General features: G+C 40.0%; 1 protein-coding gene and 1 long non-coding RNA gene across 3 annotated transcripts in view; one reads left to right on the top strand and one right to left on the bottom strand.

The window, feature by feature from the left end:
- The window catches only part of GFOD1 (glucose-fructose oxidoreductase domain containing 1), a 155360-nt gene that overhangs the window by 23828 nt on the left and 104555 nt on the right, over positions 1-26977 (top strand). The window lies entirely within an intron of this gene.
- The window catches only part of LOC118831391, a 70993-nt gene that overhangs the window by 37978 nt on the left and 6038 nt on the right, over positions 1-26977 (bottom strand). The window contains exons 3-4 of one of the 2 annotated variants that reach the window (XR_005009140.1): positions 26332-26394; positions 23762-23917 (exon numbers count right to left, since the gene is read on the bottom strand). This is a non-coding gene — a long non-coding RNA (uncharacterized LOC118831391). Of the gene's footprint in view, positions 1-23761; positions 23918-26331; positions 26395-26977 lie in introns of those variants that run through there. The other variant, XR_005009141.1, reaches the window with a different exon arrangement.

The following is a 26977-nucleotide window of genomic DNA, read 5'->3' as shown; positions in this document are numbered from 1 at the left end:
AGGTTGGGCCAGATTATCCCTAAGTTTTGTGACTCTGACAAAACTCTTCACATCTTACAGAAATGCATGATTAGCTGCTTAATTTTCTTCATTCGACTTCTCTCACATTTTCTAGTGTTAGTGGGGGCATTTGGTGGGAGTGAGCACAAGTCATTTAAGGAAGTATTACGTGAATGCACACAACCATAGTTTCAATTTTAGCTTAAAAGTTTGTTTTTCTATCAAGTCTGATTTTTTTTTTGAGGGGGGAAGGCAAGGCAGATGGGGTTAAGTGACTTGCCCAAGGTCACATAGCTATAAGTGTCCGGTGTCTGAGGCTGGATTTGAACTCAGGTCCTCCTGACTCCAGGGCAGGTGCTCTATTCACTGTGCCATCTAGCTGCCCCTAAATCTGATTTCTTTAATGCCTAACTTCTTTTAGGCCCTGGGTCCATTCTGGTACATATCATTGCTTTTGAGCCATCACTTGTTCATACTCTTTCTCTCTCTGTCTCTGTCTCTCTCTGTATGGCATTGTGATAGGGACAAGGAAGGAAGATAGGGGCTAAATTAGACACAGTCCCTGCTGCCTGCTGGAAACTTGGCTCAGACTGCTTAATCACTAAATCACAAGATTCCTTTGTATCTCCTCGGATCTGAAGCTGGAAGGGACCTTATTGATCTAGAGCCAGAAGGAACTCCAGAGGCTATCTATATGTTCTAACTCTAACTCCCTCAATTGGCAGACAAAAAAAGTATGTTTCACGGAGGCTGAGCAACTTGTTCAAATCAACACAGGTAGTAAATAGCAGAATCGATTTGAACCCATATCCTCTGGATCCTAATCCAAAGCTTTTTCCATTGTATCATGCAGAATATATTTGTACCTCGTTGTATGTGCCATGCGGTTTGTTTAAAAAAAAAAAACCTACCCCTCCCCCCCCCAAAAAAACAAAACCCAAAACCTTATCACTGGCTAAGTAGGTCTACTTAATGCAACAGATAATTTTAAAGGCTCACTTAAAAAAAATTGGTTTCTTCCTTTTCTGTTATCCCTGCTCTATCCCAGAAGAAGATTCTTCCCTTTATCTTCCAGGGAGGAGATACATTCCAGGGGCATTCCCGTAGAATGACTGGTATTTTGGAAGGTAGCTAGCAAGGTATCTTATGGGCATGTGTGGGCACAGACATTCATGCTTGGTAGTGTGGGGGCCTTGGCTTCTGACAAAGCCTGGCCTGCTGTGCGCCCTTCTGAATTTGTAGGTGCTGCTGGTGTCACTGGAACACTAGAGGTGTTGTATGTTATTTCAGGACATGCCGCAGGCACCCGAGGTTTGTTTTCTCTGTGGGCTGCACTGGACAGGCTGTCCTACCTGGCAGTTGGGAAAGATGCAGCATTGCCAAAGCACAGATACCGCCCTGTCAGCTGAAGAGCCAGAGAGCTTTCCAGGGCCTGAATCTATCTTTGTAGCAGCCAAATTCAGAGGAAGCTAAGGGGAGGAGGGAGAAAGCAGATCTTAACCCTGCCAGGATTGAGTAAGTAGCTGGGTGCAGCCATCTTTCATGAGTGATCTGCCTATGACTGGTTCTCTCTGCATTTCATTATCCTACCTAGCAGAAAGCAAAACACAGAACCCTAAGTTATTAGTGCGTAGCCATCACAGTTCTGACTCTCACACTACCCTGCCAGACCAACTGGAAAAACAATTGCAATTAAATTCAAACATTGACTAAGTTCCTACTGTTTGCAAGGCCTTACACCAAAAGTAAATTTTGGAAGGATTTTGAGATTCCACTTCCTTAGGAAGACATATTTCTCTCTTATTTTCTCCCAATACAAGGTTGGTTAGTTGTTTTAAGTTTGTGGTAGATGATAAAGCTATTAAGGCAAAGTGCCATTTATTCTTTATTCACCAACTGCAATTAAATAAGTAATCAACGAATTATAGTACCAGATTGGGATTCAAGGGGATTGAATCTGAAGCTTTGCCTCCGCATAGGACAACATTCAAACCAGCCCCGGCAGATCACCAGTTACACTGTTCATGGAGCTCTCTGGAGAAGGCCAGGGTATAGCTGCATTTGCTATTATAAACACTAATTCAACTATTTGCCCTTCACTACTGTCAGGCAGTGTTTCCTAGTGTCTAACTTAAGTCGAACTTGACTTTTTTTTCATAGAAATTGCTATTTCTTTTCTTCCAGATGGAACAAACCCATAGCATCATCTGTAGGTTGGGTAATTTGGGTATTCTTGGCATTTTTACCATTAAGGTATGTATCCTGTCTTTTCAAATTCTTAGTGGGAGTCAGGAGATTTGGGTTCTAGACCTGGCTCTGTAATGAACTATGTGACCTAAGACAATCCACTTCAGCCCCCAGGGCCTCAGTTTCCTTACCAAAAAGTGATGTAGTTGAATTTACATTATCTGAGGACTCCTCCAGCACTATGATTCTTTCTTTCCTTCTCTTTCTCTCTCCCTTCCTTCTCTCTCTTTCCTCTTTTTCTTCCTTCTGTCATTCCTCTTCCTTCTTTCCTCTCCCTTTTCTCTCTCTTTTCCTTCCTTCTCTCTTTCCTCTTTTCCTTTCTTGCTTCCTTTCTTTTCTTCTTTCTTTCTCTTCCTTTCTTTTCCCCTTCCTTCTCTTTCCTCTCTTTTTCTTCCTTCTTTGATTGCTCTTTCTCTCTTCCTTTTCTTTCTTTCCTCCCTCATTTTTCTCTTTTTCTTTCTTCTCTCTTTCCTCTCTCTCCTCTCTTCCTTCCTCTATTCCTCTCTTTCTTTCTCTTCCTCTCTTCCTTCTCTTTCCTTCCTTCTTTCCTTGCTTCCTTCCTAATTTTCTCTTTTTAGCACAAGCCAATGGCCTTTGATACCAAGATTCATCTCTCAGCCCTTGTAGCCCTCCTCAGAAACTGGATGCTGCTACCTTGGCACTTATCTATACCGTTGGGAAGAGAGAGAGGGCATACATGTGTTTGTGTTCATTGAACCACCCTTAACATAATTTGGAGAGTGAAGCTCAGCAGATAGCCTTTGTCCTCCTTCCTTTCCATTGCTTAATATCCTTCTTTAAGCTACAGGGTAGTGCACTAGAGTCTGAAGTTGACATTGGGGAAATCACTGATAGTACTCCAGACTTGACCTCCCAGTGGCTATTGATGTTGGCCCTAAAAACTCCACACCATGATTTCATCTAGCTCAGATGCTTTGTGGAGTAGCCAGGAGACCCAGGAAAAGATGGAATCTGGTCTAGGAGGCCAAGGAGTATAGATTTTCCTGGTTCTTTGTAATGACAAACATCTTTTGAGAACTGGCAGTGTTCAGTACGTTGGAAGGAATTTGATGTTATCCAAAGAATTCGATGAGGTAATTTGAATTGGTTTCACTTTTGAGTGGCATGGTCTCCTCTTCCTCTCACACTTGACCAAAGAGAAAGTATGTTGGATGTGAAACTTATGATTCCTCAGTTTGTACTACTAAGCCCTGATGTGATCTGAAAGAAATTGGCAATGCTTGTTTGAAACTTGTATGAAACAACTCATCAGTATGATTGTACAATGTTGCATATTTGTGTAGTCTCCATCCCCCTGCTAGATTATAAACCCGGGAGGGGAGGGACTATTCATTTCAATAAACAATTAAGATCTTACTAAGTACAAGGCATTGTGCTAGGCTATGGACAGATAAATAATAAACGAATCAGTTTCTGGCCTCAAGGAGCTTCCATTCTACTTGGAAGGGTATGTACAGTACACAGATGACTTTGTGTTTTCAAAGTAATTTGAGGAAGGAGAAAGCATGAATACTTTGGGGGATGGGGAAGGCTTCCTAGCAAAGGTACCTGAACTGAGCCTTGAAAGAAGATAAGGAATGTGAGAAGCAAAGATAAGGAAGAAGCATGTTCCAGGCAGAGGGGATGGCTAGTGCCAATGGAATGCCAAGTATGTATCACAAGTATTGTAGTTTGGTTCCATTGTAGAGAATGTGAGGTGAAATAAAAGATGTTCAGAAAGGTAGGTAAGGGCTAGATTATAGATTACCTTCCATACCAAGCTGAGCACTTTGTATTTTTTTTTCTAGTCAGTGGGAAATAGGAAACCACTGAAGATCTCCTAGCAGGGGAATAATGCAGTTAGAACTGTGCTTTAGAGCGTTATTTTGGCAGGCACATTTTAATTATTTTTTGTTTCTCTACCAGGCATAACCTGGTGACTTATATACTTTATCTTTTTAATAAGTGATTATTAAGTGATTTGATGAATGGATTCTGATCGGAGCTTTTGGCAAACTAGTTGATTATCTGTAGGACATAGCTATCTATATCTGTTTATATCTAGTACAGCCCTAGGCTAGATAAAGGAGCTTACTGATATTTCTCTTTGGATGTCTCCATCATTATTCAATGATGGGGGCAGCTAGGTGGTGCCCTGGATAAAGTACTATACATCTTTTTAAATTCAAATCTGGCCTCAGACACTTACTAACTGTGTGACCCTGGGCAAGTCAATTAACCCTGTTTGCCTTAGTTTCCTCATCTGTAAAATGAGCTAGAGAAGGAAATGACAAGCCACTCTAATTTAATCTCTTGCCAAGAAAACCCCAAATGGGGTCATGAAGAGTTGAACGTGACTAAAAAATGACTCAGAATAAAAAAATCATCATTATTCTATCAGATGCCTACCTTAGAGCACTACTGGGATATATGTAGGAGAGTTTGACTCCTTTGTGACCTTTTATACCGCCATCTTAGCCAGAAGTTCACACATAATTTTCAGTATAGGTACACGGGCATGAGTAAGTAATTCCTGTCATTAAAAATAAAGAGTTTGAATTTCATAGGTATGTGTGAATTTTGGACTTTTATTAATGGTACCCAAACTTGCTCACTATTTTTAAACTACGTTCCTTACATGTTGTCACCCTGAGATATTCAGAGCACCAGAGGAAGGCTTTTTAGCAGGATCAGATCCTCTGGGGAGGATTAATGGAAAAAAAAGCCAAAACTCCTATATGTAGGGGAAGAAGCTCTGCTTCGTGGTAGGAATGCCCACATCAGTGAAATCAGAGACCCATCAAACTATCAGTCCCTTGTAATTGAGTCACAGACTTTTTTTTTTAACTGATTCTAACTAATTACCATCCTTCATGATATATAAACAACTATGATACAAGTCAGAAGACTTTGACTTTAGCCCAGAATCCTGACACTACTTATTTATGTGACTCAGGTAAGTTACTTAACCTGTCAGACCCTTATTTTCCCATCCACAAAAAATGGGGATACATCAATTGGGGAATGGCTAAACAAATTGTGGTATATGAACGTAATGGAATACTATGGTCCTATCAGAAATGAGGAGCAGATGGACTTCATTATAACCTGGAATGACCTATATGAGCTGATGCTGAGTGAGGGGAGCAGAACCAGGAGATCATTATACACGGTTATAGGCACACAGTATCTGTAAGGACTAACTTTGATAGACTTGACCCCTCTCATTGGTGCAGGGTTCAAAGACAGCTCCAAAAGATTTATGATGGAAAAAGCTATGCACATCCAGAAAAAGAACTATGGAGTCTGATGCAGATTGAGACAAACTTTTTGCTCTCTTTCTCTTTTTCCTTCTTTTTTGGTTTCATTTCTCCTTTCTCATGATTAATTCCATTGGTTATAATTCTTCTTTACAACTGGATTATTATGTAAACAAGTTCAATGTGAAGATATATGTAGAACCTACATTGGATTCCATGCCCCCTTAGCAGGGAGGAGAGGGAGGGAGAGAAAATTTGGAACCCCAAAATTTGTGGAACTGAGTATTAAATTAAAAAATAAATTTATTAAAAAATGGGGGTAATCATTCCTATCCTGAGGAGGCACCAAGATTTTACACACAGACACACACATACCACCTTGTAAGTTGCAAATGTAAGGTATTATAATTAAAGATAGTACTTTATTAATGAGCATGCTAATCAATTCTGTGTGGCCATAGTTGAGCAGTAGTCTTAATAGAGTTAATTCCATTATCCAGAAAATTCCATTCTCCATCATGCTGGGGGAATTTGATGTTTTGGTTAATAAAGTATTCCAGTTTTTTCTTTCCCTGTCTCCATCATGCTGGATCACTGTCTTCAACAAATTAGAATACAATATAAGGACCTCCATAGGGAAGCCGCCGGACACAATTTAACCGTTCTATGATGAATCAGAAGGGATTTAAGGATCTTGCAGGGACCGAGGGTCATCATGAGAAATAAAAGATTCCCTGTATTTGTCAAGTCTGGGAAGCAGTGGTTAATAGAGTTTCACTAGACTGCTCACTAACAAAGGGTTTACAGTATGTGAAGTCCAAACTGCTTTCGGCTCCTACTAAGACTGTTTAACAAACCAGGAAGAACGAGCACATTTTTTTTTGGCCTAGTTTGAAATACCATATATCTTCTGTCAGGGGCTCCCAAGCCAAATGGTGCCCCAGGCTGGAGCTTCCTGTGCCTTTCCCTTTTAAATCCTGATGCAGAATTTGCATGGATGATAATGGTTCTGACACAGAATCTCATACATTGGGTCACTAAAATCTAGGAATAGGTGAGCTTATTTGTATTGTGAGAATAAATTTGTCACCTCCATGCTTTTAATTCTTATAAATATCTGAAATAAGAGGTAGTGTGGGAGAGTGGAAAGATCATGCGATTTGGAGACAGAGGGCCTGAGTCTGTGGTTGGGGCTGGGTCACTTACTTGCTATAAAACACATCAATTAACCTCTTTGAGCCTCAGTTTTCTTATCTGTTAGATGGGGTTGATCATATTTGTATGATCTACCTCCAGTGTTGGGAGAAAACCTCAAGTGCTATTAATCAATGTTCATTGTTGCCATCACCTTCACGATCATCTTTAAGATGAAGATCATTATCCTTGCATTACCTTCTTCCCAGGCTCTTGTGAAGAAAATGAAAACCAGGGGTGTAAACCATAAAAGCTACATAGATATAAGCAGCTTTCTAAATAGAACATCGATCTCATAAGCTTGCATAAAGAATTTGAATTTTACAAAGACAAGCATTGCAACATAATCTTGGGCCCATTGTCCTACCTCTCTAGTCCCCAGTTTCCTCAACCATTCAACAAGCATTTATTAAGCACCTCCTGTATATAGCTCAGGTGCTGTACTGGTACTATGGACACAAAGACAAAAATAAAAGTTCCTACCTTCGTGGAACTTACATTCTATTGAGGGGAAACAACATTTACATATAGGACAATGTACAATATATACAAAGTGTGGTGGGTAAAAGATGAAATAAGTGAGGAAACAAAGGTTTGATCTTCCAAGCATATAGACTTTTTTAAGCAATGCATGCGAATTGCTTAACAAACTGGGACCGGACCTCCTCGGCTTAGGCCTGGACCCTGAATACAGGCGGACACAGACTTTTATACATTAAAGACAATGAATCAAATAGGGCCAGTTAATTAAAAGGAAACAATACAACTTTGGGTGATCTGATTTCTAATTGGATGAAAGATTAGGGATTTTGCAAGTTAGGAGGGGGAGATCAAACAGGTGCAGTTCCTTGATTTCTGAAAAAGAGGCATCCCACACCAAGCGTCTGTAAACAATCAAACAAACAATAGCTGATGATCTGCAGAGGACCAGGGACATATGGGTTGCTTGGGATGTACAATTATGAGAAAACTCTATGCATTAATCTTTGGATTTGATTGGGTTTGTGGTCAGCATAACCTAAGTCCTTGGTTAAGAGTCTCTAAGCAGCAGGGAGAGATGGGCCATCCAGTTTCCCAGCCACACAGGGCTGGGTTTAAACAATACAATATGGTTTTCTCCCAGTTTCCACAACCAAATAAACTTTTCTTACAAGACAGAATTTGGACTAGACCCATAACTAACTAAATAGAAATGGAATTGAGATAGCTCCAGAATTGAGTCACAAGATGGAGTCTCCCACAATTCTTAAAATTAACAACTTGCTGTCCTAATCCCCTCAATTCCCACAAAAGTAAATATAAAATCATTTCAGAAAGTGGAAGGGAGTGATGAAAAATTAGAGGGTAGGACTAGACCATGACTGGGGTCCTATCCATCTGTAACATTCTATAAATTTGAAACACATTTTCTGAGTCCAAAAGGCAAACTGTTATTTGATTCATCAAATCCTAAAACTCATGTACATGCTTATTACTTAGTAGTTTACAGTAGTGTAGTGCATACACACAGATCATTTTGCTTGTAACCCAGGAGCTTAGACCCCTCTCCTGTACCTCCTTCTTCCTATCATCAGGGACCCAGGCAAACTAAGAATGTCCCTGCCTGCCTTAAATGTGAATTATTAATCTTAAAAAAAGCATAGTTAAAGGAAGGAGACACGATCATTTGAGGTTCCCTGTAATCAGTTCATGCTTTTAATATTATGTGGGTTATTTGGATTTGGGATTGACACAGCACATTAAACCAAAGGGCTCAAAAGTATCATTTTAGCATGCATCCTCAGCACGTGGGGATTTGGAAAGCTTAGATAAGCCTCTAGAAATGTGGCTCCATTAGGTGGACACTCTCCTTCCACTTAGGGAGTCTCTTTCACTTACCTTACTCTACCACAGGACCTGGCCTAGTAATGATTGTTTGCATTAACAGAGTCACTTTCTTCAGAGAGTTCAAAGCACTTTCAAAACATTATAATCACATGCTTGATCCTTACAAGGGAGCAGAGAATGGGTCTTATCACCCTTCCCCACTTTATAGATCTTGGGGCTACTTAAAGCTCTCTTGGATATAGTAAATACTGTTCAGTATTCTTTATTGCAGCTGTTATATCCTTCTGATTGCTGCTTTCTGGGAAGAACTGAGTCTGGATTGAATGAGGTGATATGTTGAAGAAAGAATAACCTTCATGTATAACCTATATCAGATTGCTTACCATCTCAGCAAGGGGAGAGAGGAAAGGGGAGGGATAGAATTTGGAACTCAAAACTTAAAAAAAAACCCCAATATTAAAATTATTTTTACATGTAACTGGGAAAAGATACTATTAAAAAAAGAAAAGAAAGGATGCCCTTCTCCCTCCTCATGGCCTAAAGCAAATATGTTCCTGCTGAGAGACCCTCAAGGATAACTGAGAAAAGAAAAATAGGGCACCACCATAGCACTAATAAAGGTAAGTGATAGGAAATAGAGAAAGATATAAAAGATAACAGCTTTTTGGGAGCTGACCAATATCTTAGGTGATGGGAGAATACAAGTAATGGGATGAAAGGTACTTAAAAATGTCAAAGAAGGAAGAGCCTGTTCTGGTTAATTAGCCATGTTGTGTTAAGACAGTGATGGTGGCACAGCAGAGGAGTCACAGCTGTGGTGATGCATTTAGGTCATCTGGAATGTTTCAGGCTGTATACTGCAGTAAGGATCAGAGTCTGGCTGATGTGGAGGACAGCAGTCATCCAGGTCCTCATTCACCTCCGAACTTGGATGTGTGCACCTTTTCACACTATCTACCATGTCCCTATAGGGTATTGAAGCACTAAGGGAGTGCAGTGATTTGAAGGTCTGTATTGGTCCTCACCTTCATCACCACCCATGAACACTTTCTGCTTGTGAGTCAGGGGCTAGGCAGTGGTGGTCATGAGCTTATAATCTGGACACTCTTATAAAACACATAATATAAAAACAAAGAAACTATTACAATGTAAGGCAGCCTATCATGAATAGTAGGTGAGTTGTAGAGACTAAAAACCTTTCAAGAGGTTATTTCCTTCCCTTTGAAAATTTTTTATCTTCACCTCTACTGGACACTAGTAATGGATGGGTTAGCTTCTGAGAATGCTGCCCAATAAAGAGTCTATCTCTAGGGTATAGTGAGGGCTGGGTCTCTATTCTCAGTACTTGACTCTCCAGAAAAAGGCCTCCCTTTGAGGACTGATGGAAGAAGGTAGAAAGGATTTCTTTGAACCGCTACCCCTAACTTCTCTTTTTCTTCCCCTTCTCCCCTCTTTCCTCCTGTCCAGAAGTAAATAAAGGCATATTAGTAGCATCTCTTTAAATAATACTCTTCAGCCGTCATCCAACTCATTCATTCTTCATGAATGATTCAAACCTAGATTTTTTTCTTTTGTGTAGGGAGTATGCTTAAATGGCTCCCTGATCCTTCCAAGGTTTACCTCTTTGACCAGAAAGGGAGGGTGAGGTTCTCACTCCTTGCAGCCTGATGTGATTAAAAAAAAAAAGATGCGAAATCAGAGAAGGAAAAAAAAAGGTGCTTCTATTAATTTGGCCCCAACTTGGACCTTCCTGGGTAATTCTTGGATTTTAGCTTTGTTAGATGAAATGTGCTTAGAAGAATTGGGAAGGAAAAGGAATCATATTTCTGGGTCATTGACTCCTTGTTGAATTTCTAGGAATTGCATTTGAAAGCCTGTACTCCTACCTACAATTAAATTGCTGTGCTTCGAGGGAATCATCATCATGACTTAATGCTGACTTAAGGCTGTGAGAAGTCGCCTGCCTAGAGAAGAAAAACAACATCCCTCCCTTCTCAACTAATCTAATTAAATTGAATTAAAACACACACAAGTTTCATAGACTCGTTGAGCAAAAAACATGGTAATCAGCTTTCAAAGTGATTAAAAAAATGTGGCCTTTTAAAATCAGGCAATACAATTCTCTTATAGCAATGATAAGCTAGAGATATTCATAGAAATGTTCATGTCATGGAATCATGAAAAATGTTAGAGTTGGAAAGGGAACATTAGAAATCATCTTTTCCAATCCTTTTGCTTAAATTGTTATGAACTAGAAAAACATTAGCATACACGAACATTTCTGTATGCAAAAAAGCCAGGAAAAGAAGATTGCATATGAAACAATAAATCTATTGTATATAGCTTATTTTAAAAATATATACCTATGTGCATACACAGAAATATACACATGTACATATATACATAAATATATGTGTGTATAATATATCCATACATACGTGTATGTATAGATGCATGTATGTGTATGTATGTGTATGTATGTGTGTGTATATGATGTATACATACACACATATACACACATATTTTAATTTGGTAGTACCGACAGTGCCTTGTTTGTTGTTCATTTCTGAATCTTTTTGCTCTTTTCTGTGCATTTTTAAAAAGGTTTCATTGACATTCTTTTTTTAAAACATCACTATCCTTACCATCCTCCTATCTTGCACTAGCCCCTCAAAAAGAGGCAAATAAGTACCACTGAGGAAAACAAAGTTCTGTTGATTGTGTTTGAAAATTTATGTGTCACCTTAAATAATTATAGTCTGTAATTTCTCTACTGAGAAGTGAGAGGAATATTTCACCTGTTGTCTTCCAGAGTAAGAATTAGTCACTGCATTGATTAGCGTTTGTAAGTCTTTCAAAGTTATTTTTCTTTCCAGTGTTGTGGTCACTGTATAAATAGTTCTACTGGCCTTGCTCCTTTTGTTCTGCATCAGCTTATACCAGTCTTCTTAAAGACTTCCTCCAAATCCATCTCTTGAATTATTTCTTATGTTCACTTCCTCATTTTACAGAAGAAGAGATGGAGGCTCAGAGAGGTGAAGTTCATTGATCAAGATCATCCCAAGGTCATACATAGGTTTCCCTAACCTAGCCTGGCAAAGATAGGAGGGAGCTCAGCTCAGATATCTCCTCCTTGTTCACCTGGCAATACTACGAGGGGACTTCTCTCCCTGCCTTCTGCACCATGCCCCCAGGATCACTTCCCACCTTTCAGCTTCCTTTTCTGTTTCAGCTGTATATCAGCAATTCTTCAGAAGAACGTGCTCAAGGGAGGGGAAATTGGGAATCTTCCTTAATGACAATTGGTTTGATAAAATGATAAAAAGCATGAGACTGAAATCAATCTATCAACATTCATTAATCACCTACTCTGTGCTAAGGCACTGTGCTAAGTGCTGGGCAATTCAAATACATATTTAAAAAAAAGAAAGAAAGAAACACTGTCCTCACCTTCATGGAGCTTAAAATCTAATGGGGGAAGACAGAACACAAAAAGAAGCTGAAAGGGGAGAGGGAATGCTGGGGGCATTTGATTTGAAGCTCCATGGGAGCTGTCCAGGGACAGTCTTTCTTTTTTTCTTATGTACTGCGGTCATGACCTCATTTAAGGAGAGACCTCACCGGAGACATCTCCTTGTTCACTTACTCTGGGACTTGTTTCACTGCCTTCTCCATCATGCCCTTAGCACCATGCCCTGCCCCCCCCCCCCACATTCCCTCTCCCCTTTCAGCTTCTTTTTGTGTTTTGTCTTAAGCTCCATGAGGGCAGGGACAGTCTTACTTTCTTTTCTTTTTTTTAAATATGTGTTTTTATTGCCCAGCAATTAGCACAGTGCCTTAGCACATAGTAGGTGATTAATAAATGTTGATAGATTGATGCCAGTCCCATGCTTTTTTCCATTATATCAAATTGATTGTCGTTAAGGAGGATTCCCGGTTTCCCCTCCCTTGAGCACATGTTCTTCTGAAGAATCGCTGCTCTATAGCTGAAAGTATCATGTGTATAATGTGTGCGTCACATGCGTAGGAATATATATGTATGTATATATGTATGTATATATATATACGCTCTATCCATATGTCTTGTGGGAAGATAAAATTATATGAGGGAGAATTGGAGGAACATCTAAGGATGTAGGAAGCAGCTATTCCTGCAGTATGTTCCTGCAGCATCTTAAAGTAGGGTGGCTCCTTTGGAGTTAGATTAAATGAAATGAGCCCTTTGAGAATTTATTGCCTGGTACTCTTTAATCATCTCTTTTGCCTGCTCTTGTTAATTATTTTACATCTGCAGCATGATGTATGGGCAGTTACCTCCTATACTGGGATATGACAATAATGGGTGGGAGGCCAAAGCCATTCTCCTATGGCACTGAACCTTTGTACAGAAAGGTCAAGTGATTTGGCCAAAGTCATTTAATCTGCTGGTGCAGCCCTGTACATAAATACAAAGAAAACTTTCTGCCATCTGAATTGTTTTTATTAGCTTTCTTTCCTCGATAGCAGTTTCCCTAACCTAACCATAAAGAAGCAAAGTTCTTATTCACCTCATATAAATTCTTACTCACTCTGGGCAAGTGGTAGGTGGTTATTATCAAAGCTATATTAATGGTAGAGTAGGTTTAGAATCCTCCCTCAGCCCTAGAGTTTCAAGTCTATATATAAACTTACTGAGCCACATGGAACTTCAAGGTTTAATTACAAGCAATGGATAACATCTGAAAGAAAACGCCAGATCTCCATTGGTTCCTTTTTTAATGGAAAGATTCCAGGTGCAAATGACATATAGCTCTTTGGGTGGAGAACATCTTCATTAAGCTGCTCTGACTCGCATTGTGCCAGTTCCTGAGTTGAGTATCTAGAGATAGCTGGCAGCAATTCTTCATGATCAGTAGGTGTTTGTTGAGCAGCTACTGTGTGCATGGCACTGTGGTAGGCGCTGAGACACTCATTTACCATTGATATCCAACTGTATCAGTGGAAAAGTAAAGAAAGTGAAGATTACCCGTTAAAGGCAGGGAAGCTTTGCCTATTTGCCCCCTGGTGTGGTCTGAATCTGAGTGCATTGAGTGGGAGTGGAATTGAAAAGAGAGATGTGTGCTGTGCAGACTTCTGTTTCATGTGAAGATAGATGCTAATTTCTCATTGACTGGTAGAGCCCCTATTTGCAGGTCTTGATACTGTTTTCAGCATTGTTTCATTGCCCTGAAGGGCAGCCTGGTACCTTGGCTGTGAATGAGCCATTCTGTCTTCATTTGTTCCAAGCGGGTTGGTCTGGGCCACTAAGAGTCATTTGGCAGTTTGACATGGAGGGAGGGAAGAAAGGAAGTGTAGATGTATTCCTCTCCCAGGAGAGCATCTGATTCACCAAACTGTATTGAACAGCAGACTTTAGAAAATGCCATTCTTTTTAAGATTACTCTTATAGTAAGAAAACCCTTGGGTTTTTCCACTTTCTTTAAAAATGTGTCTCTTGCTCTGAATCCATTGGCTAACTTGGAATCACAAAGTGTGAGAAGGAGACTCTTCTAATCTATTAAAGACTTACCTCCATTAGGAACTTCATTCTCTCTACAAGTTTCAGCTGAGTCCTGTACTAGGTTAACAAGAAAACAATGCATATATAAATGTTTATTTTCGTCTTACCCCTAGTCCTACTGGTGTAGGAAATGTTTAACTAATAGACAACTTGGTAAAAATTAATAATAATAATAATAGCTACTATTTATAGAGTGCTTACCGTGTGCCAGGCACTGTATTAAATACTTTATATTTGATCCTCACCTGGGGAGGTAGGTACTATTGTTGTCCTCATTTTACAGGTGAGGAAACTGAGGCAAAAAGAGGTTAAATGACTTGTCCTGGATCACCCAGTTAGTAACTGTGACTAGATTTGAATTCAGGTCTTCCTGACTCCAGGTCTAGTACTCTATCCACTGAACCAGCTAGGTGTCTGAATTCAGTCAAAAAATAAATTTGTGTGTTTGAATACGACTCGGTTAAAGAGGCTTATAGATCATAGGATGCAGAGAGTTGGAATAGAACTTAAAAATGGTGAGGGAACAGGTCCAGAGTTACTCAAGTAAAGAGATTTACCCAAAGTTATGCAGATGATGGTTAGGAAAGCTAGGATTCCGACTCAATTTTTAAGCTACCCAGCTGTGGTTTGATTGTGGCTCAAGGATGCATTTGGGGTTAATTTGTTTCCCTGGACACCCCCCCCCCCACTTCTTTTAGCATTCCAGTGAGTGAGTTTATGCATTTTTAAGTGAAGGAAGATAACTGGTGGTACTTGACCTTCTGTGTGCTTAGCACTGCCCTGATATGGGTCTTTGTGTGGGTGTTTCCCATTAATTTGACTGGGTTGCTTCTCTTCTGAATCAGCTTGTTTAGATCCAGCTAGGTTTGCAAGCACAGGATGAAACTAAATATCAAATTTGCTGTTGGCTGCTACTTGGACTTCATGCCTGAGGTCAGTCTTTTTCAGGCTTCCTGCCAAGCTTTGTGACATTTAGTGAAACATCTTGTGACTTTTAAAAAACTACCTTTCATTCTATGCCCTTCCACTTTGTAGCACCCTTGAAAAACCAACTTTTCTGCTGAAGTTTGTTCAATCCGATTCCACAGATGCTTATTAAGCACCTACTATGTGCAAAACTGGATGGGGGGGAGTATGAAGACAAAGAAGGAGCTGTCATACAGGTAGGAGGAGAGCCAAGAGAGAGCAGCAGCATAGAAGCTAGGGGTGGGCAGACAGCAGTCAGTTGTGGGGAAGTAAGATTGAGTAACATTGTTACAATCTTCTGGTTGAGTCCAAGAAAACCTTTTAGAGTCAGAGGCATTGGCTAGAGATGTGAGCCCTTGAGAGTCTGGGAGTTATTGTTGCCCCTTGGAACCTCCCTGCTGAGGAAGATCATTGTAGCATCTGTGAACCTAGGATTGGCTTTCTCCCAGGAAACACAAGCCCCAGTGAGCACTGACCAGGAGTCTGGAATTACCTAGCTGATTTATTGATAGCAACTTCTGAAAGAATTAGTCCTAGCATGTAAAACTGAGTTCAGATCAGGTTAGAAACCGGACACACGTGTGACCCCTAGAAATATGTTGTTCCTTGGGACCCCCTTGCCTTCCACGATCTGTATGCTTCCATTCAGAAGCAGATAGGGACAGGTGCCCACTTTAGGATGTATCCCGTTACTGGGTCTATTTATTTAGCACTGTGTGTGCCTGTCATGCTACAGGGTGATAGGGTCTGAGGTCAGTCATTAAGGTTAACCTTGGCAGCACAACAGAGCCTCATCCAGTGGCAGCCAGAAATTTGCTGTGATTGACAGCAGGAGGCAGACAGCAGAATTCCTGAAGGCCTCAGCTTGCCCACCCAGGCATGACCCTTAATCCAACCAATAGGGAATGCTTCTCTTATTATACAGGAAGACTAAATAACATGAATATTCATCAGGAACTGTCACTCTCAGTCCCATGCTGTGTTTCTGAATCACAACCATGCAGTAAGCACACCTCAGCCCAAAGGAGTGTAAAGAATCCAGTCAGCAAACCAGTCAGGGGGTGAGAAGTTTCAGCTTATCTGAATGTGTGGCTGTTTGCGTATGTATAGGGGCACCAACTCTCACCCTGAGGATGTAAGCGGGGTGCTATAAGGAGGTGAGTCTTGAAGGACCAGAAGATGCAAGGGCAGCATTGGGGATATGATGGGAAGGCATGTGTTATCATTGTTAATTATGCACTATAATATAAATATGAATTACGATTCATATTATAAATAGTAATTATTATCAATACATGAATAATTAATAATCCTATAGTGCTCTAAGGTTTACGAAGTACTTTGCACATGTTATCTCATTTGCCTTCCCAATATTCTTAATTAACTCCTTCTGTTTTCCTCTTTCCTTAACCCTAAGTGAGTCCTTTTAACTGTGTAAGGTATTGACTTGTGCATTGGTAGGGGTGTGGTGCAAAGAAGGGAAGAGAGAATAATGTCTCACTCTTTGCACCATTGTAGTTACTATATTGAGGAAATAGATAGTGGAGACCAGATGCTTCCAGTGATACTCTGAAGATTTCCCCCTCTGTATTCCCCAGATAGTCTTTCTCTTTGGTCTTTAAAAGAGAGTATGCTCATAGTCACAGAGTATTACTCTCCTAAAGAAGTAGGTTCATTTTCCTTGGTATAAGTTTGGTTAAAAAAAAAAAAAAGAATAGATAGCTTTTCTGCTGCCTCTACACGAGGAGCCAAATGGGAGAGTTAAGCATGCACTTACTCTCTTTTCCCAAGATGCTCTAAGCATTTTATAGAACTCAGCATACTCAGTGTGGGAAATGAAGAGCAGAAAATCTAAATTTACAATCCTAAATATCTTATTTTAGGGATCAGGAAACTGAGCCACAGAGACATTAATCCAACTCCAAAGGGTTATCCAATAAAGTTTTTTGGCCAGTAAGAATACATTTATATGTTTGTGGTTGGTTTTTGTTGTTGTTGAGACCTGTGATTTCATCAATGTGTGTAACTTTCAGTGTGAAAACTCCATTTCAGTGGATTGTTGTTGAGTTGTTCCAGTCATGTCTGACTCTTCATGACCCCATTTGGGGTTTTCTTGGCAAAGATACTGGAGAGGTTTGCCATTTCCTTCTCCAGCTCATGTTACAGATGAGGAAACTGAGGCAACAGGGTCCAATGACTTGCCCAGGGTCACACAAGTAAGTGTGTGAAGCTGGGTTTGAACTCAGGTTTTCCTGAGTCCAGGCCTGGTACTCTGTCTACTGTGTCACCTAGCTGCCCCTGGCATCCACTGATATAGATCAGCAGTTCTTTAACTTATCATCTTAAAGAGTTTGCCAAAAGCTGAGAGGTTATAAGCAGGTCATGTAGGGTCACACAACTAGTAACTCTTGGAGGCAGAACCTGAATCCAGGTCTTCATGGTACCAAGAGCTGGTACCTCTGTTGTCTGGGTCAGTCTGCCCGCTCTATGTACTGGTTATGAAGTGCTTTGAAATACATGATCACTCTTGATCATCGCTTACAACAGTCCTGTTGCAACAGAACTCTGTTGCAAAAATTTTATTATCTCTACTTTATGAGGAGAGAACCATAGCTCCAAGAGGTTAAGCAGCTTTTTCAGTGTCAAAAAGGTAGGATGTAGGAAAGCAAAAATGTAAATGCAGATTTTCTGACCCAAGCCTTGTGCTTTTGACTCCACCATGGTGCCTCTAGGCCTTTGGCAGATCCCAGTGCGTCTTCTGCAACTTCTTGGAAAGGACAAAGAAGGGTATACACAGTCAATTAAATTATTTCTTATGCCTAAAGTTCTAGAGACATAAAATGGGAGGAATCTCTCAAGCATCTCTGAACGAGAGGATGGGACAAAAAAGGTAAAACTAAGAGTAGGGAAGGAGCAGTGGCCTTGAGTTCTTATCCTGACTTGAACATTTACTAGCTGTGTGACTCATCTTCACTTGCCCTCAGTTTCTTCATCCATAAAATGGAGATAATAATATTTGCATTAACTATTTCACAAGGATTTCATGGGAAAAGTGCTTTATAAAGCACTATTTAAACAGCAAATATTAACATGGATTGTATTGATACCTCTTTCGGATTATGACAGCAGCAACTACTATGCAGGGGCAGAAGGTAAGTGGTTCTGTTATAAATACGTTAATAACAACTTTAGACTTGGGCTGAGGTGCCTCCACAGCGTTGTGATCTTGAAAACCCTGCTGTCTATCTGATACATACAGCATGCATGGATTCTGTCTCTCTGCTTTTATGTATGCCCCTATCTCTGCCTATGCTATTGTCTCAAAGAAGTAATTTTGTCCTTACAGGCTAGGCCCTTAGTTTTCCTGAATGTCAGGTGCTGAGGAAAGAGAGTGTATATAACCCTTTGTAGAGATGTTGTAAGTCTCATAGGAGATGGGGGGTCCTAGTCTTGGCTTTGTCATTAACAAAACTGGGGGTTTCCCCAAACCCCTCTAAGTAAGAGTGGCTGAGAACGAATATGTGGTACATCGCTTAACCTCATTTGCTAAATGAGAATAGTAAGCAACTAGGTGGTACAGTGGATAGAACACCAGGCCTGGAGTCAGGGAGACCCAGTTTAAATGTGGTCTCAGACACCTACTAGCTGTGTGACCCTGGATGAGTGACTTAACCCTGTTTGCCTCCATTTCCTCCTCTGGAAGAGAAAGTGAGGCTGGCGACTTTGCACGACCCTCCCAAACTTAAATCTAATTCACTTGCATGTCATGGCATCACCTCCATGATGTCATGGTCCTCTTTGAGGACAAAGGACAAACAGCAACAACATCTGTAAAATGAGTGGGAGAAGGAAATGGCAAACCACTCCAGTATCTTTGTCAAGAAAACACCAAATGGAATCATGGAGAGTTGGTCATGATTGAAACAACTGAGCAGTAACAGTGATATTTTCTCTGCCTTATTTTGGCCATCCTTGGAAGGCCTAATATGATAATAACTGCAATAATATGAAAGCTGATATTTATGTAGAACTTTAAGGTTTGCAAAATGCTTTACACACATTACCTTACTTGAGGTAATAGTTCATCAGATCGTAGATTAAGAGCTGAAAAGACTTTAGAAGCCATCTGATCCACCCCCCTCCCCCGTGGCTTTGAGAAGCTCACTAAAAAAATTTAAAGAGCTCTACAAAAGGTAATGATTATAATAACTACATATAACTAAGAGCTATAATAAAAGCTACTAACAACTCAGCTATTACCTTCTTCCAATTGGCTCGCGATCACGAGACCTGAGTTTGACTTGAGGCAAATCACTTAACCATTCTTAGGCTTCAGTTCCTCATTGAAAAGAGGGGACTGGACTTAATACCCCTCTAAGGTCCCCTTCAGCTCTAAATGATTCTATAAATAACCTTAAACCTCATACCTCACTGTCTACATGCATAAAATATAGTTCCCACCTGTTGTCTAATTGCCCACGACCAGTTTTGACTATTGCTGGAATCCACCCTCTCTTCTAGAAAGAAGGAACCCTCTCTTTCTTTTAGAATACATATATGCCAACTCTCTTAACATTTTTGTCTATTGTCATCCCCTGGTCATCTTAAATGGCAATCCCTACACTGAGTTGGCACACAAGAGTGCCCTTGTGTAAGGAATAGCTGTAACAACTTATATATGACTTGCAATAAGAGATTATAGAGAAATGTGGACACCAACTCAAGGAAACATTCCCTTTGGTAATGACAGAAACCTTGGTGGGATGTGGGGAGAGACATATGCTACATCACTGCATTGTTCTTTGATATAATCTTTGCAGCATTTTCATAGGCATAAGTGACTTAGAACAAAGGATTGTAGCATTTTAGAGCTGGAAGGAACTTTGCAGGTTATCTAATACATTCTTTATAAAAAATTGTTTTGTCATAGTTTTTTTAATATTTTATTTTCTTCCCAATTGCATGTTAAAATAATTTTTAACATTTTAAAAAAAGTTTTGAGTTCCAGATTCTATCCCTCCTGCCCTCCCTCCTTTTATGAATAAGGATATAGAAGCCCAGAGAGGCTAAGTGACTTGTTTACAGTCTTCTTAAAGTACTTGTATAGTTTTAAAACTTTAAAACTCTTAAATATTAATAACTTGGGTTGAAGGCATGATAGAAAAAAATGTGAGCTTTCTTTTGATGGCTATCAGTTAACCACAGGATATAGTTTTCTTCTTAGGGGCAGTCAGGTGGCTCAGTGTGGATAGAGCCCTGGGCTTGGAGTTGGGAAGATTTGAGTTCAGATTTGACCTCAGATACTCACTAGTTGTATGACCCTGGGCAAGTCATTGGTCCTCTGTTTGCCTCAGTTTCCTCAACTGTCAAATGGGAATAATAGTAATGCCTACCTCCCATAATTGTGAGCGTTAAGTGAGATCGTATTTGTGAAGAGTTTATCACAGTGCCTGGCACATGGTCACCATACACACACATACATGCATATGTGTGTGTATATATATGTATATGTACACATATGTATATATATGTGTGTGTTAGTTATTATTATTATTGTTAGGAATAGTAGTAGTAGTAGTGCTAGTAGTACAAGAGGTTTCAGTCTTAAACTTTAACTTAGTTTTAACAATCTCTTTTGAACACTATTTGTAGACTGATTCTGTCACATCCAAAGATTAAGTTATGAAAGTGTCAAGGTACATGAATGGTTTTTTACAATGATTTTGCACTTTTCTTCCTGATCTCTGGTTAGAGGTGCGGCTGCTTGGCAGATGTGTTGTGGCCTCTGTCATGTGACAGCGCTGCCATGGTTACAGAGAATTGTGTGGCAAGGAAAACATCTCGCATTCCTTTGAAGTGATAACGCAGTAGAAGTGGGCTTTGTGCTCATCCTTTTAGTGGGCTAGTTGTGCTTCCCTGTAGAGATCCCCATCCAGCTCATAATCTGTGTGAGAAGCCTACTGAGTAAATTTCAGAGTTATGTATACTTGCATACTCATCATCCCTTCTGAGCAGCTTAGCCTGAAATTGACCCACAGGTAGTTTCTTTGGACTCCTAGAAGCAGTGTTGCAGTTACTATTTGGTTCTGTCTACCTGCCCCATTGCCGTCTAGGTTGTGCAAGTGCATAGACCGCTGGGCTTGGAATCAGCAAGGTTCATCTTCATGTGCTCAAATCCAACCTCAGGTACTTAGTAGCTATGTGACCCTGGGCAAGTGACTTAACCCTGTTTGCCTCAGTTTCCTCATCTGTAAAATGAGCTGGAGAAGGAAATGGCAAATCACTCTAGTATCTTTGCTAAGAAAACCCTAAAAGGGGTCATAAAGAGTCAGACACAACTGAAAACCACTAAACAGCAACTACAATGACTCTCTCCATTATGAAGAATGCTTACCGATTATACCTTCCTCTGACTCTTATTGCTGGAGCACTTCACTCTGCAATTCTACCAGCATTTTTTGACTTCTTCTGTACTATACCCAACATAGTGCTAAATAAGGGAAGTCCTAAAACATGGTCCCTGCCTTTGTGAAGCTTACAGCCTAGTTGGGGGAAAAAAAGACTAAGGCATGAAAAAAGAGACTACCGCTGGCTGGTACATGATTAGGTACTAGAAGGGGCGGGGCGTAGATTATTGGACTTAAGAGAAGGGATATATAGGGACAGTGTTCTACTACGGAAAGAACACTGATTGATCCCTTAGAACGCAAGCTTCTTGAGAGCATGGACTATATTTAATTTTTGGTTTTGGATGTGTATGTTATCTCCAAAATCTAGTACAATGTCTGGCGCATAGTATGTATTAAGTAGATAATTGTTGAATCAATGAATGAATGAATGAATGAATTTGGAGCTAGAGGATTTACGCTCAGAACTTGCCTCTGGACTTCGGTTTCCTTATCTGTAAAATTTGAGGGGAGGAGTTGGACAAGATCTTTAAATTCTCCTCTGGTGCTGGATCCATTGATCCTACACTGTTGGTGTGACCATGTGAGAAGAAAGCGTGGCTAAGGTGAAACTTGAGCTGGGTCTTGAAGGACAGCTAGGCCGTTATTCTGAGAATGACCATCAATCAATCCTAACTTGATTTCTCCCTTCCCCTGGGCTTTCTTAATCATTTCACTCAGTAAACAGTATCCTCGTTATGGAATTGGTCCATGGGAAAGGCTTCAGTTCTTTCTGAAGCTTGTGTCAGCCCATCCTAAGATGCAGTTGTGTGATATTTACTTGGAAGTATTAGAGAGGACTGGTGGGTGGAGAAGCTGTATTGAAATGATAACACAGGGGCAATAGGATTAAAAGGTATCTGTGTGTATGTGTACATACATATATACATACCTATATCTACCTATGGTGGAAAGTACTGTACTTGGATTCAGGAGAGATCTGGGTTCTAATCCTATCTCTGATGTTTATTAGTTGTGTGACCATGGGCAGTGATGACTTAACCTCTCAGAAGCTCAGTCAAGGAGAGGGTAATATTTGATGGAATACTACTGTGCTACAAGAAATGATGAGCTCAGTGATCTTAGAAAAACATGGAAAGACTTGCATGAAATGATGAAGAGTGGAATGAGCAGAACCAAGAGAACACTGTATACAGTAACAGCAATGTTGTTCAAAGGATAATTGTGAACAACTAAGTTATTCTAAGTATCATACTCAAATCAACTACAAATGACCTATGCTATTCACCTCCAGAGAAAGGGATAAATGGAAGTATGCATCATATGGTTTTACATATATACGGGTCTGTGTCAAATGGTGGCCTTCTCTAGTGCAGGGTGGGGAGTGAGGGAGGGATGCAGTTCAAAACTTAAAATGTAACCAAAAAATAAAGTGAAATAAAAGAGATTAATACTTGCACTTCCTACCTCAGAGGACTATTGCTAGAAAGGAAATTTACAAACTTTAAAGCACTATAAAAAGGAGTTCTGCTTCCTTCTTTTTCTCCTCCTCCTTCTCTTCCTCCTCCTCTTCTTTTTCTTCTTCTTCATTACTACTATTGCTGCCACCACCACCACCACCACCACCACCACCACCACCACCACCACCACCACCACCACCACCACCACCACCACCACCACCACCACCACCACTACCGCTGCTGCTGCTGCTGCTGCTGCTGCTGTCTTCCACACAACCAATCCATGTTTCATTTCTCTGGTTAGTTTTTAATTCCAGCCCAGGGCAGTATGGAAAGCTTAGTTGTTAGGTCTTTTAGGACTATAGTCCTGCCTACCATGGTGCCCTTTGTCTCGATTTTTATGGAAAAGGAGCCTCACTCAAGGGTTTGGTATAAATTTGTAAAAAAAAAATTATGGTAGCAATTTTTTTAATAGGAGGAAATCTAAGGTCCTAGGGTGTCCACTGTGTTCAGCTTTTACTTCTTGACAATTTCCAAAGCGCTTTTACATACATTGTCTCACAACTCATTGATTTAGAGCTAGGAGGGACTTTGAAGAGCATTTAGTCTGACTTCTTAAGTTTACAGATGAGGAGATTGAGGCCCAGAAAAGTTCCATTATTAGTTGTTAGCCTAACATCACACAGATAGGTAGTGATAGGGCTGGGATTTAAATGAATAAAATCTTCTGGCCCCGAACTGAGCATTTTTTCCAGTGCGTACTAGTACACGAAACAATCCTGGGTGTTTGAGAGTCAAACTATTATTATCCCTGTTTTATGAATGATGAGACAGAGAGATTAAATGACTTACCTTTAAAGGTCAGGCAATTTTTGAGTGTCAAAGCTTGGATTGGAAGCAGTGTTTTTCTGATTCCAAAGCCAGTGCTTTCCTTGTTACGCCGTGACAATTTGGACACTTTTCATTTAATTGGCTGCAGTGTTCTGTTAACCAGGAAGCAGGAGTTCGCACCTGATTCTGTAGGGGGCCAGAGAAGTGTATTATCCCATATGGATGTTCCATCCCAGATGGAACAAAAGAAATATCCCAGCGTGAAGGTCCTTAATGGGCATCTCTCTCTCTTTTTTTTTTTTTTTTGCTTGTCAGCCTGGCACTGACTGGCTTTTGCTGCCCAAGTGGTTGGGGATTTCAGTCTCACTCCACAAGCTGACTGAGGGAATCAGCTGCATTTCAGATTTGCTGTTTAGTCATTTTCAGTTGTGTCTGACTCTTTATTGACCCCCTTTTGGAGTTTTCTTGGCAAAGATACTGGAGCAGTTTGCCATTTCCTTATTCAGCTCATTTTACAGATGAGGAAATAGGCAAACAGTGTTAAGTGACTTGCCCAGGGTCACACAGCATTTCAGATACTGTCTTTCAGAAGTGAACCTTTACTCTTGCAAGAGACTTGGCTGTGGGTCCAGAATTAAAGCTGAAGACATCAAATTTTTTTCTTTTTTCTTTCTTTTTAGTTTTCAACATTCACTTTTATAAGATTTTGAGTTCCAATTTTTTTCTTCCTTTCTCCCTTCCTTCCCTCCTCCTCAAGAAGGTGCACAATCTGATATAGGCTATACATGTGCAATCATATTAAACATATTTCCATATTAGTCAGGTTGTGAAAGAATAAGAAAGAAAAGGGGGAAAACCACAGGAAAGAAAAAAAAGAAGAGAAAATAGTATATTTTCATCTACATTCAGACTCCATAGTTCTTTCTTTAAATGTGTATAGCATTTTCCATCATGAGTCTTTTAGAATTGTCTTAGATCATTGTATATCAAAGTTGATCATCACACGATGTTACTGTTACTATGTACAATATTCTCGTGGTTCCACTCACTTTACTCAGTATCAGTTCGTGTAAGAATTTTTTTCAGGTTTTTCTGAAATCCGCCTGCTCATCATTTCTTACAGCACAATGGTATTCCATTACTTTTATTTAACCCAACTTGTTCAGCCATTCCCCAATTGATAGGCATCCCTTTAATTTCTAATTCTTTGCCACCACAAAAAGAACTGCTATAAATATTTTTTTGTGCGTGTGGGTCCTTAAGAAATTCAATATTAAACATAGAGGCATTTTGAGCTTTTTGTTACATGTTCATTTGCTACAAACAGAATCCTCAGAGATTGCTTTGAAATTATTTGTAAATTTAGTCAGTACTTTGAGGGTTTAAGATGCTGACTTTGCCTATATGGAGGCCTTTAAATGACTTCTTTCTTTTTTAATTTTCAGCATTCACTTCTGTATTTGGAAAGACAGAAAGTATTTTGAATCATCTAACTCCTTCTAACATGATTGGCAAAATGTAGTTAGTCTGCTCCATTTTGGATTTAGGAAGGATTCTGAATGTGGCATCTGATCATTTACTGTTCCTTGCACAGACACTCCTCCTGTCTCCAGGCCTTCTCACTGGCTGTCTCCCATGCTTGGAATTCTGTCCCTCCTCATCTCCATACCCTGGCTTCCCTTGCTTCTTTCGAGTGCCAGCTAAAACCCTACTCTCTACAGGAAGGTTTTTCTGATCTCTCTTAATTCTAGTACCTTCCCTATGAAATTATCTTCAATTCATCCTGTATGTAGTGTTTGTACATAACTGTTTTAAGTTCTGTCTTCTTCATTAGAATGGGAGCTTTTTAAGAACAGAGACTGGTGGTTTTTTTTTTTTAATGTTTCTTTGTATCCCTATTGCTTAGCACAACGCTTGGCGCAAAGTAGTGTAATGTTAAGCAGGGTGGAACTTTTTTACTGTTTTCTCTTTTAGAATGCTAAAGTAATCAAGTGCCTTTGATTAAGTCTTGCTAGGTGCTAAGCCCCAGGCCCACACCCTTTTGCTGATTAGATGTGAAGCCTTCTAGCACAAAAGAAGGATATATAAACTCAGAGGTTTGGGGCTCTTATTCACTGGAAGAGCGTCTTGTGATTTGACTAGATGAGATGGGCAGCCTTGTTAAGGACCCCCTGGCTTGAAAACCCAGGTGCTGGTGCTTCCCTGGTAACTATGTAAGGAGATGTTGGACAGAAAGCCTGTCTACTGGTTTATGTTATTTGATCTGTTGATTGTAATTTCTGTTTGTATTTACTCTGAAGTTTAGAGTGCTGGCTTTTCCCCCTGAACTAAATGAATGATATATGTGTGTTTAATTAAAGTGAGATTGTTAACTCCTTAAGGTTGCTTTCCTTAGAAAAGGAGATCAAAGAATCTGTGCTGGCAGCTCTTCTGTGTGCTGTTATTGTTGGTTTTACATAGCCATAGTAGCGGCAAGCCACATTGTTGTCACAAGTAGGCCCTTGATAAATGCCTATTTTCCTTTCATTTTCTTTTCAGCTTATATTTACAATATCTCCATTTTAATGGAAAAGTAATCCGAAATACAAAATGGGGCTTACCCAGGACCTCTAATGCCATGAAAAGTTAGTCAGTCAGTCAATCAGTGTGGCTCCCTTGTTTCACTGGAGCAAAAACAAAAACAAGGCAAGCAATGAAATAGCATTTAGTGTGCATCTACTACATGTAGAATCATATATTTATTAAGCATTGTGGAAGGATGCAAGAGAAACAGAAGAAATGGTCTCTCTCTTTAAGAAGAGGAGGTGGATGCCATTTTAAAATAACGACTGAAATACAATTACAAAGCAACATATCAACATAACAGAATATAGATGGATTATGTGACTGCTGAGGGGTTGCATTGTAGAGAAGTGATGAAGAAGCTATAATAGCTGATAATCTAAGACCTCTTCTCTCTAGCACTAATTTCTATTTTAAGTGATAAATAAGGGTTCTGGCAAGAGGTTTGAGGTCTGTTTTGAAAGAGGTGAAAGACATGGATTGGTAGAAAAAATATCTCAACACTCAAGTTCTCTAGGGAATTAAGAGCTCTGATGGCTGCAGAGAAGGTTTGGGGGTTGGGATTTGAGCCAGAGGACTTATAGCCTGAGCTCCCTGGGCTTTCAGGGTGGTAGATATCCTTGTAGTGACTTCTCCCATAGAATCTGATTAACCATTAGGCTAGAGGGGAATGGGAAGCGGGGC

Source organism: Trichosurus vulpecula, chromosome 1 (assembly GCF_011100635.1).
Source record: "Trichosurus vulpecula isolate mTriVul1 chromosome 1, mTriVul1.pri, whole genome shotgun sequence".
In the NCBI taxonomy this organism is placed as follows: domain Eukaryota; kingdom Metazoa; phylum Chordata; class Mammalia; order Diprotodontia; family Phalangeridae; genus Trichosurus; species Trichosurus vulpecula.
Note: the sequence above shows the minus strand (reverse complement) of the source record. Positions and strands in the feature narration are given on the sequence as shown.